Below are 11,224 nucleotides of genomic sequence, written 5' to 3'. Positions count from 1 at the left end.
GCCAAGACAAGGATGCCTCGAGAGCCGCTAGGTTGTCTCATGCCGCCGGTAGCAGATGAAAGAAGAAGAAACCCTAACTTTATTGTTATTTTTAAGAAGCAAAAATCACGCAGCTTGCTTTCCCGATTTCGTAGAGTGGCAGCGAGAGCGTCTTTGTTTCTTCGAGATGTGAGACTCTTCGTTTCTCGCGGCCATCAAGCCATAGCTAAGTAGACGTCTGTAGTGATTCGAGATGTTATCGTACCCTAACTTTAGTCCCATATTAAAAGTTTTCTCTATGTATAATAAGAAAGAGATGATAAAAGAAAGTGTTGTGGAACATAAGAACTCATACCTTTCTCGGCCTTTTGGCTAAGATCAAGTGTAGTATCTGTTCTTATCAGTTTAATATCTGATACGTGGACCATTGGTTCAGTATGATATTAAATTAATTTTTGATTGGGGAGAGCTCATGACAATAGCTTGCTATTGGGGTTCTTATGTGTCGCCTATATGTTGCACTATTGTATAGGCTTGGCGCACCCTACCAAGTCGATTTAAATATTAAATAATGTTATTCAATAGTTAAACTTTTGGCTAAGTTCTTCATTATATTTTGATTATCATATTATCTAATTAAGAATTTCGACTTTTAAATAATTTGTTTTAGTAAAATTTAAAATTAAATTATGTTAATATTTTTTTATTTTTACATTCAAAATTATTTTAAAATTTATTATTAATTTTTTATTATTTTAATAATATGTATTCTTTAATTTTATATATTTGGATTGAGTGGAAAAACTTCTAAACATATTTTTGGATATTTTTAAAGTGTTGTATTTATACTACTGTATTAGCCTGAAACATTAAATCTATATGCTACTCATTTATACTTATTCATATATTATATTATAGAAATAATATATATGCGTGATGACTCATTTTCTTTAATTATTTGAATGTGGAAATTATATATCTGATTGTTGGTAGTCGAGGTTATATTATATATACCCATGTGAGAGTACGATAGAGATCGTTAGTTGTTAATATCTTTAAATTTAATGCTATGAAAATTTAAGATACCTCGTTAATTTATTCAAATAAAAATGAGACTTTTTGACATTATCTTACATTTTAAAGTAAATGGTGGTTTGAGCAACAAAATAATGAACTAAGTGGTTCGGTTTTACCATTTTCTTTACCGGTCACACGATTGCTAAGAATGGAGGTCAGGTTTTGTACCATTTCTTTGAATGGAGATCAATTTTTGTATAATGTCTTGGTTTTTTTTTAATCAGACATCTCAATCAGCACGGATAGACGTCTAATCTAGTATAATTCAAATATATATCATGTGAATAAATGATTGTGTAAAGGAGGTCGAGTAATTCAAAGTGGTTTCTGTATATAATGTCTAGTTAATTAGAGGAGAATAGATTTATTATAATTAAACGTAATCAAATTTCAAGAGATATGAGGATGACAGATTCCTTATAATGGGAGAGATCAAATTTAAATGGACACATGTCCTGGAGAAACAAATTCTTCTAACTCCTAATAACTTAACGGTCGACTATAAACAAACAAAGTAATTTATCTTTATTTACAAACCTAAGAATAAATAATAAAAGTGTTGTATTTATAGTACTGTATTAGTCTGACACACTAAATCTAATTTATAAATCTATATGCTACTAATTTTTACTTATTCATATATTATATTATAGAAATAATATATATGCCTGATGACTAATTTTCTTTAATTATTTGAACGTGGAAATACGATAGAGATAGTTAGTTGTTAATATCTTTAAATTTAATGCTATGAAAGTTTAAGATACCTAGTTAATTTATTCAAATAAAAATGAGAGTTTTTGTCATTATCTTAAATTTTAAAGTAAATAATGGTTTGAGCAACAAAATAATGAACTAAGTGGTTCGGTTTTACCATTTTCTTTACCGGTCACACGATTGTTAATAATGGAGATCAGGTTTTGTACCATTTCTTTGAATGGAGATCAATTTTTATATAATGTCTTGTTTTTTTTTTAATCAGACATCTCAATCAGCACGGATAGACGTCTAATCTAGTATCATTCGAACATATATCATGTGAATAAATGATTGTATAAAGGAGGTCGAGTAATTCAAAGTGGTCTCTGTATATAGTTTCTAGTTAATTAGAGGAGAATAGATTTATTATAATGAAACATAATCAAATTTCAAGAGATATGAGGATGACAGATTCCTTACAATGGGAGAGATCAAATTTAAATAGACATATGCCCTGGAGAAAAAATTCTTCTAACTCCTAGTAACTTAACAGTCGACTATAAACAAACAAAGTAATTAATCTTTATTCACAAACCTAAGAATAGATAATAAAAAATACCTACAATTAATATACTCATTTTTTACTACAATCGACCACTAAAATAGATGAACTGATTATTTTATCAGACTATGCATGAATAGTCGTACAAACTCTCTCAAATTACTTATCATAATCATTTTTTAATCTAGTTTTTCTTGTTGAATTTAATGTATAAGTTGAACATGACTTTCTTTTCTTGTGTTTTTACCAAAGTGAAATGGTTTGGTACATGAAATAATCATTAGTACCATTTTACTTAAATATCTATGTCACCGTTACTAAATATTAAATTTATCTTAAATTTTATATATATTTTTTTACATTAATTATCTTATTTATTCCTTAAATTTATATTTTATGAGTACTATTTTTAATTTCTAAATTTAGGGAATTAAATTCATTCCCTAAACATTAAAATATCATTTAATTTGAAAAAAAAATAAAAGGAATGAATTAGGTAATGAAAAACAAATATTATATAGCTAGAGATGAAAAATAATTAATAAAAATAGAAGAGAGATAAAAAATAAAGATCATGAAAATTTTAGAGTAGATAATATAATGTGTAGTGAAAAATAAATATCTAAATTTAATAAAATAGATAGTTTATCTGAAATTTTAGGGATATTATAGAAAAATTGATGTATGTGTTCTTAATACTGCGTGAAATAGATAATATTACCAATAATGTCATGTAAGCAAATTGTTCCACTTAATTAAAGTCTAAATTAAAATTAGTTGTCCCAGAGCTACAGTTGTTGGATCGGGGAGGGGGGTTGAATCGAGATGGTGTGTCGAGTCAACCAAGGATGACTCCCAGCTACACTCGGTGGCCGACTTCTGACGACTCCTGACTACGCTCGGTGGTCGATTTCCAGCTACTTCCGACTCTAGGCTACGTTCGGTGGCCGATTCCAAGATACTCAAAGCTATGTTCGCTGGTCAACTCCCGACTACTCCCAACTTCGAGTTATCCCATGCTACCGATTACCGACTGTCGACTCTCGACTCATGCTTCAGCTCCCTCAAACTAAATGGAACCAAATTCGAGTAAAGAAGTGTTACACTATTCTTGGAAATAATATGTACACGTGATGACTAATTTTCTTTAATTATTTGAACGTGGAAATTATATCTATAGAAAGCTGCATGTTGGAAGTTAAGGTTATATAATATATACCCATGTGAGAGTCTGATAGATATCGTTAGTTGTTAATATCTTTAAATTTAATGCTATGAAAGTTCAAGATACCTCGTTAATTTATTCAAATAAAAATGATACTTTTTGACACTATTTTAAAGTTTAAAGTAAATGGTGATTTGAATGAACTAAGTGGTTCAGTTTTACCATTTTATTTACCGGTCACACGATTGCTAAGAGTGGATGTCAGGTTTTATACCATTTCTTAGAATGATGATCAATTTTTATGCAATGTCTTGGATTTTTTTTTAATCAGACATCTCGATCAGCACGGATAGATGTCTATCTAGTATAATTTGAACATATGTAATGTCAATAAATAACTGTGCGGAGGAGGTCAAGTATTCAATGTGGTCTCAACATATAGTATCTAGTTAATTATAGGATGACAGATTTATTATAATGGGATATGAGAGTAACAGATTTATTACGAGGAGACAGAAATCAAATCTTGATGGACACATGCCCTGGATAAAAAATTTCTCCAAATCCTTGCCACTTAACAGTTAGTTATAAACTGACTAGGTGAGGTAGTAGATGAAGTAGAAAGGAACAGAGAGTGGTGGATTCAATTCATTCTCTTCATCTTCTAGCCAGCGATCATCCATTATCGAAGCACCGATCATGCCCAGAATTTGAGAGTGCTTCCTGCTGTGCATTCTTTGTTCTGATACTGCTGATTGATCCCACCGGATCAGAGCTCATCTAATCAATCTTCGTTATTCTATAAGATCTAGTTTACTTTGCACGAATCAGTGAGTGCTTGGAGGTATTCCCAGCTCACCTGACTCCATTTCTTCTCTTCATTTAATTTCATTTCTAAATTATGTTATGTTCTATTTCCAGTATAGTTTTAAGATCCATAGCCGTTTAATTTTGAGATCTACATTGTCTGAGTTAGCTGAATTCTTAGATCTGCTTCTTCCTTTCATTTTTACTGAGTTCTTGTTGAATCTCTGAATATAGATCTAAATTTGTTTTTGATTGGATCCAGTCACTGCTCATCTGGATTTGAGTTCCTGTTATTCTTTTTCATTTGGTTTTGTTCGCCGATTAATGCTGCTTTTGGTTCAATTTCCTTAACTAAACGGAAACCCCATAGAAGCATGTATAAGGAATTGATTTAACAGTTATAACACTTTTGCAAGGTCTTTGGGAGATGATTACCTTTCACTATGCTAGTTAAGGGTAGATTCTAAGATATATTTGATTCCATTTTCTTGTGACACGATTGTAGGTTATCAAATTGGGCGGCATTGCCAGAGACCTTTAAGTTGGTTGCAGCTCTTAGACTGATAACTGTTGCATTGTTGTTACTTTGTTTGTGTTTCTTGACAGTCGTTGTGTAAGTACAATTTATGACTAGAAGATCCACGAATTCTAGCAGTAAATTGATTCCTTTTGATTCGGAGATTCAAAGAACTTGTGCAGACCGCAGGGCTAAAAGGGAATTGTCATCCATCCTTTTTTCTGATAATAGTTCTGAAATTTTGAGTTCTGGGAGAAGAATGGCACGAAATAACAATCAAACACTGAGGGATTTGGCATCATCTGATGGTTCAAACCAACCTCTATGCATCCAGTATCTAGAATTGGAGGTGGAGTTTGAGCTTAGATCAGGGAGTATTCATTTGCTTCCTAAGTTTCATGGACTTGCGGGTGAAGATCCCAATAGGCATTTGGAAGAGTTTCATATGGTTTGTGTAATGACCCGACCCCTCGGCCCCTTGGGCGACCCAACTGGAGGCCCATTTGGCGGCCCCTTGGCGGTCCCTTGGGTGGCCCAACTGGTGAGCCCTTGTGTCGTCGACCGACGACCCTCGGTCGTGCCGCCGCTCACTTGGCTACGAGGATTCATAAACACTAGTACTTAACCTGGAGGTCTAGAGTTCGAATCCTGAGGAAGATAAAAATCCACTGATCGGGGGTGGGAAGACCTAGTGATTAACGACACGGCCGAGGGTCGTCGGTCGACGACACAAGGGGTCGCCAGTTGGGCCGCCAGTTGAGCCGCCCAAGGGACCGCCAAATGGGCCGCCCAAGGGGCCGACCAGACCCCTCAGCCCCTTGGGCGGCCCAACTGGTGACCCATTTGGCGGTCCCTTGGGCGGCCCAACTGGCGACCCCTTATGTCGTTGACCGACGACCCTCGGCCATGCCGTTACTCACTAGGTCTTCCCACCCCTGTCCAGTGGATTTTTGCCTTCCTCAGGATTCGAACTCTAGACCTCCAGGATAAGTACTAGAGTTTATGAATCCTGGTAGCCAAGTGAGCGGAGGGGTCGCCAGTTGAGCCGCCCAAGGGACCGCCAAGGGGTCGCAAAGGGGCCGCCAAATGGGCCGCCAGTTGTGTCGCTCAAGGGGCCGAGGGGTCAGGTCGTTACAGTTTGTTACACAATGAAACCTCATAGAGTTTCAGAGGAGGTGGTTAAGCTCAGGGCCTTTCCATTTTCTCTGGTGATATTGCTAAAGATTGATTGGCTAAAGTTTTTCAGGACAAGCAGATTTTTAGGAAGGATTTTTGTGTAGGGGAAAAGGTTCTCTTGTTTAATTCTAGACATAAATTGATCAAAGGAAAGTTGTGTTAGTTGCTACTCGGAAAACCTAATGGTTCCACTGCATAAAAATTTTATACAAAGATCTGAACCTTTTCCTAGCTACCATGTGTTCTTTTAAATTAAACTTGGATCGCCTGCGGAACTTAACACGTTTGATCCAAAGTTTAATTTATTTGTTCTTTTAGGTTTAGACTTGGATTTCCTGCGGAACTTAACACGTTAGATCCAAATCACCTAGGTTATTAATTCCATTAAATATTAATTTCTAAAATTGGCTTCCAGGACTACATGGTGTGGCACATGGCCTTCTTGGATATGGGAACAACCACCATCGCCTAGACAAAGCCTTTTAAGGAAAGCTAATATTTAATTTCCTTAAATAACTTTAGGTCAACCAAAAAGAACAATCAAATCACAAGGAAAAGAAAAACAAAAGAACACAACATCGAAAACAAATTCGAAATACTATAATCGCATGCCTCTTGTATTTGGTATTTTTCAAAGAAATAAAACTAGTATGATACGGAAATTAAATACTAGTATACCTTTTCTTTTGCAAGCAAAAACCTCTAGGTCTTCTACCGTATTCCTCTGCTAACCTCGGACGTTGTGTGGGAAACGATCTTCCAAGATGAGAAACCACCAAAGCACCTTCTTCTCCTCCTTGCAAGGTTCGACCACAACAAGAGCACCTCCAAGATGAAGAGAAATCACCACCAATGCTCCAAGGGATGCAAGCTTTCTCTCCTTCTTCTCCAAGCTAGAATCCGGCCACACCTTGATCTCCAAGAGAGAAGAGAGTTTCAGCCACAAGGATGGAGAGAAGAGAAAGGGAAGAGTCGGCCACACCAAGGAAGAAAAGAGGGAGAAAATAATAGAGGTTGTTCCCCTTGAAGGCACCCAAAACCCCCTCTTTTATAATCCTTGGCTTTGGCAAATAAGGAAATTTAATTACAATAAAATTTCCTTAACTTTCCTTGATATGAATTAATTAAGAAAAGATTAAATAAAATTTCCTAATTGATCATATCATGGCCGGCCACCTCATGGAGAGCAAACAAGGCAATTTTCAATCAACAATTAAAATTCCTTATTTGTCTTCGGAAATTTTAAAAATAAAATTTTCCTTTAAAATCCCTTCATGGTTGATAAAAATAAATCTCTATAATTTTAATTTTTCAACATGTGAATAATTTACAAAGAAGAAAAATAAAATATCTTTCCAATTTACAAATAAGGAAAGAGATTTAATCCCTTTCTTTAATCTTTTGTAGAACCTTATAAAAGAGATATTTTAATTTTTAATCTCTCCAATAAATTATATCTTTCACATAAGAAAAATTAAAAATTAAAATTCTTTTTTAATTTAATAGGGCCGACCACCTAATCTTGGGTTCAAGCTAGGGTCGGCCACCCATGGACCAAGGCTTGGCCGACCCTAGCTTGATCCACAAGCTAGCTTGGTCGGCCCTACAACATCGGTATGAAGGTGGGTATAGTACTCTATAAATAAGAGGCTACGATAGGGACCGAGAGGAGGAATTGGTTTTGGTCTCCCGATAAAATTAAGCATCCCGTGTTCGCCCCGAACACACAACTCAATTTTATCAATAATAATTCATTCCACTAGAGAACTATTATTGAACTACCACACCAATCCCAAATTACATTTTTGGGCTCCTTATTATGAGTGTGTTAGCCTCCCTGTGTTTAAGATGTCAAATGTCCACTAATTAAGTGAGTTACTGACAACTCATTTAATTAATATTTTAATCCAAGAATAGTACCACTCAACCTTATTGTCATGTCAGACTAAGTCCACTTGCAGGGTTTAACATGACAATCCTTATGAGCTCTTCTTGGGGGCATTATCAACCTAGATCACTAGGACACAGTTTCCTTCTATAATCAACAGCACACACTATAAGTGATATCATTTCCTAACTTATCGGGTTTATTGATTTATCAAACTAAATCTCACCCATTGATAATTTAAAAAATAAATATCAAATATATATGTTTGTTATTATATTAGGATTAAGAGCACACACTTCCATAATAACTGAAGTCTTTGTTCCTTTATAAAGTCAGTATAAAAGAAACGACCTCTAATGGTCCTACTCAATATACTCTAAGTGTACTAGTGTAATTATATAGTTAAGATAAACTAATACCTAATTACATTACGACCTTCCAATGGTTTGTTCCTTTCCATTTTAGACGTGAGCTACTGTTTATAATTTATAAGGTACTGATAACATTATCTTCTGTTTGTGACACCACATACTATGTTATCTACAATATAAATTAATTGAACAACTACAAACAAATGTAGATAATTTGACCAAATGTGATTCTTTATTCAAAATAAATGTTTGCAAAAGCTTAGGCTTTCAGTATACACTCTAACAATCTCCCACTTATACTAATGGCTAAGCTGCCATATCTGCTGCCATACATCTAATTCTCATTCCCTCCACATGCCGATCGAAAGCTTTTGCTGGAAGGGTCGTAGTGAAAGGATCTGTCAGGTTATCTGCTGATGCAATCTTGACGATGACAACTTCTCCTCACTTCACGATATCTCGTATCAGGTGGTACTTGCACTCTATATGTTTACTTGCCTTATGGGCTCGTGGTTCCTTCGAGTTTGCAACTGCACCGCTATTATCACAATAAATTGTGATGATTTTGGGTAAACCAGGAATCACATCTAAGTCCATTAGAAAGTTCCTGAGCCATACTGCTTCTTTAGCTAACTTAGAGGCTGCTACATACTCAGCTTCCATGGTTGAGTCTGAAACACATTTCTGCTTAACACTCCTCCATGCAATGGCTCCACCTCCTAAAGTAAACGTATAGCCTGATGTAGACTTACTGTTGTCCCTATCTGATTGGAAATCTGAATCCGTGTAACCCACAGGGAGCAAATCGTATGCTTGGTAAACTAGCATATAATATCTAGTCATTCTCAGGTACTTTAATATATGCTTTACCGCAGTCCAATGTCCTTGTCCAGGGTTACTCTGATATCTGCTGACCATGCCCACGGTAAAACAGATATCAGGTCTCGTACATAGCATTGCATACATAAGGCTTCCTACAGCCGAAGCATAAGGAACTGCTTTCATGTCCTCTATCTCCTTTGATATCTTCGGAGACATCTCTTTAGATAGAGCTACTCCATGCCTAAAAGGTAAGAAACCTTTCTTAGAATTCTGCATGCTAAAACGAGCAAGGATTGTATCTATATATGAAGCTTGGGACAGACACAACATTCTTTTCTTGCGATCCCTTATAACTTTGATCCCAAGAATATGTGCACAATCTCCTAAGTCCTTCATATCAAATTATTTAGACAATCATACCCTTACGTCCGATAATACCTTGACATTGTTGCCAATTAACAAAATATCATCTACGTATAGTACAAGAAATATCACCACGTTTCTGTTACTCTTCTTGTATACACAAGACTCATCCGGAAACTGAATAAATCCATATGACTGGTTTACTTCATTAAACCGGATGTTCCAAGATCTTGAAGTTTGCTTCAGTCCATAAATGGACCGATTAAGCTTGCACACTAGATGCTCTTTGCCTTTTTCAATGAACCCTTCTGGTTGCTTCATATGGATGTTCTCTTCAAGACTTCTATTAAGGAAAGTCGTCTTGACATCCATTTGCCAAATCTCATAATCCATATGAGCAGCAATGGATAAGGGTATCCGGATAGACTTAAGCATGGCTACCGGTGAAAAAGTCTCCTCATAATCGATTCCCTCTTTCTGAGTGTACCCTTTCGCAACAAGCCTAACTTTGAAGGTTTCTACCTTCCCGTCTGTCCCTCTTTTTCTTTTGTAGATCCACTTGCATCCGACAGCTTTTACACCATCAGGTGGTTCTTCAAGCTCCCAGACCTTATTAGAGTACATAGACTCTATTTCAGAATTCATTGTCTTTTGCAAAGATGCTGCATCTATATCTTGGAGTGCTTCGTCATATGTTCGGGGATCAGGTTCATGTTTACCCGGGATCAAGTCCGAAGACTCTCCAAAAACATGAATCTCTCAAGTTTACTCACAACTCTCCCACTACGACGAGGCACCGTCTGTCCCTCTTTTCCTCTTTTCCTTTTGTAGGTTTCAACCTTCCCGTCTGTCCCTCTTTTCCTTTTGTAGATCCACTTGCATCTGACAGCTTTTACACCATCAGGTGGTTCTTCAAGCTCCCAGACCTTATTAGAGTACATAGACTCTATTTCAGAATTCATTGCCTTTTGCCAAGATGCTGCATCTATATCTTGGAGTGCTTCGTCATATGTTCGGGGATCAGGTTCATGTTTACCCGGGATCAAGTCCGAAGACTCTCCCAAAAACATGAATCTATCAAGTTCCCTCACAACTCTCCGACTAAGACGAGGCACCGTCTGTGGTTGTGTATCATGTGTGACACATGTTGTAGTCTCTTGTGGTACTTCATCTTGTATTGTTGGTACTAAAGTAGACGTGTCCTCTCTAAGTTCTTCTAGAACAACTTTGCTACTGGGCTTGTGATCCATTATATAGTCTTCTTCTAAAACCTGGGCATTGGTGCTAACAATGACCTTCTGGACTTTAGGACTATAAAATAAATCACCTTTCGTTCCTCTGGGATAACACATAAACACGCGAACTTCTGTACGAGAATCTAACTTATCAGCATCTGGTTTCAGCACATGTGCTGGACTACCCCAAATCCGAATATGTCTTATATTGGGTTTTCGCTCATTCCACAATTCTGTGGGAGTAGAAGATACTGATTTAGAAGGTACTAAGTTCAGAATCTGCGCTGTCGTTTCCAGAGCGTATCCCCAAAACCAATTTGGTAATTCTGAATAACTCATCATCGATCTAACCATCTCCATAAGAGTCATATTCCTTCGTTCTGCCACGCCATTCTGTTGGGGTGTACCAGGTGCGGACAATTGGGATTGAATCCCGACCTCTGATAAGTAATTCCTAAACTCTCCTAAGAGGTATTCGCCACCACGATCAGACCGTAGTGTCTTGATACTTTTACCTAGTCGTTTCTCCACATCAACCTTGTACTCTTTGAACTTATCAAAGC

General features: G+C 36.3%; 1 non-coding gene across 1 annotated transcript; it reads left to right on the top strand.

Annotated features, from left to right (window-relative positions):
- The first annotated feature begins 330 nt into the window (after positions 1 to 330).
- LOC122030638 lies at positions 331 to 527 on the top strand. The gene has a single exon (XR_006125511.1). It is a non-coding gene; the product is annotated as a U2 spliceosomal RNA (small nuclear RNA).
- Positions 528 to 11,224: the final 10,697 nt, after the last annotated feature.

The sequence above is a fragment of the Zingiber officinale genome, chromosome 10B (assembly GCF_018446385.1).
Source record: "Zingiber officinale cultivar Zhangliang chromosome 10B, Zo_v1.1, whole genome shotgun sequence".
Lineage (NCBI taxonomy): Eukaryota > Viridiplantae > Streptophyta > Magnoliopsida > Zingiberales > Zingiberaceae > Zingiber > Zingiber officinale.
This window is presented reverse-complemented; position numbering and strand designations above follow the sequence as displayed.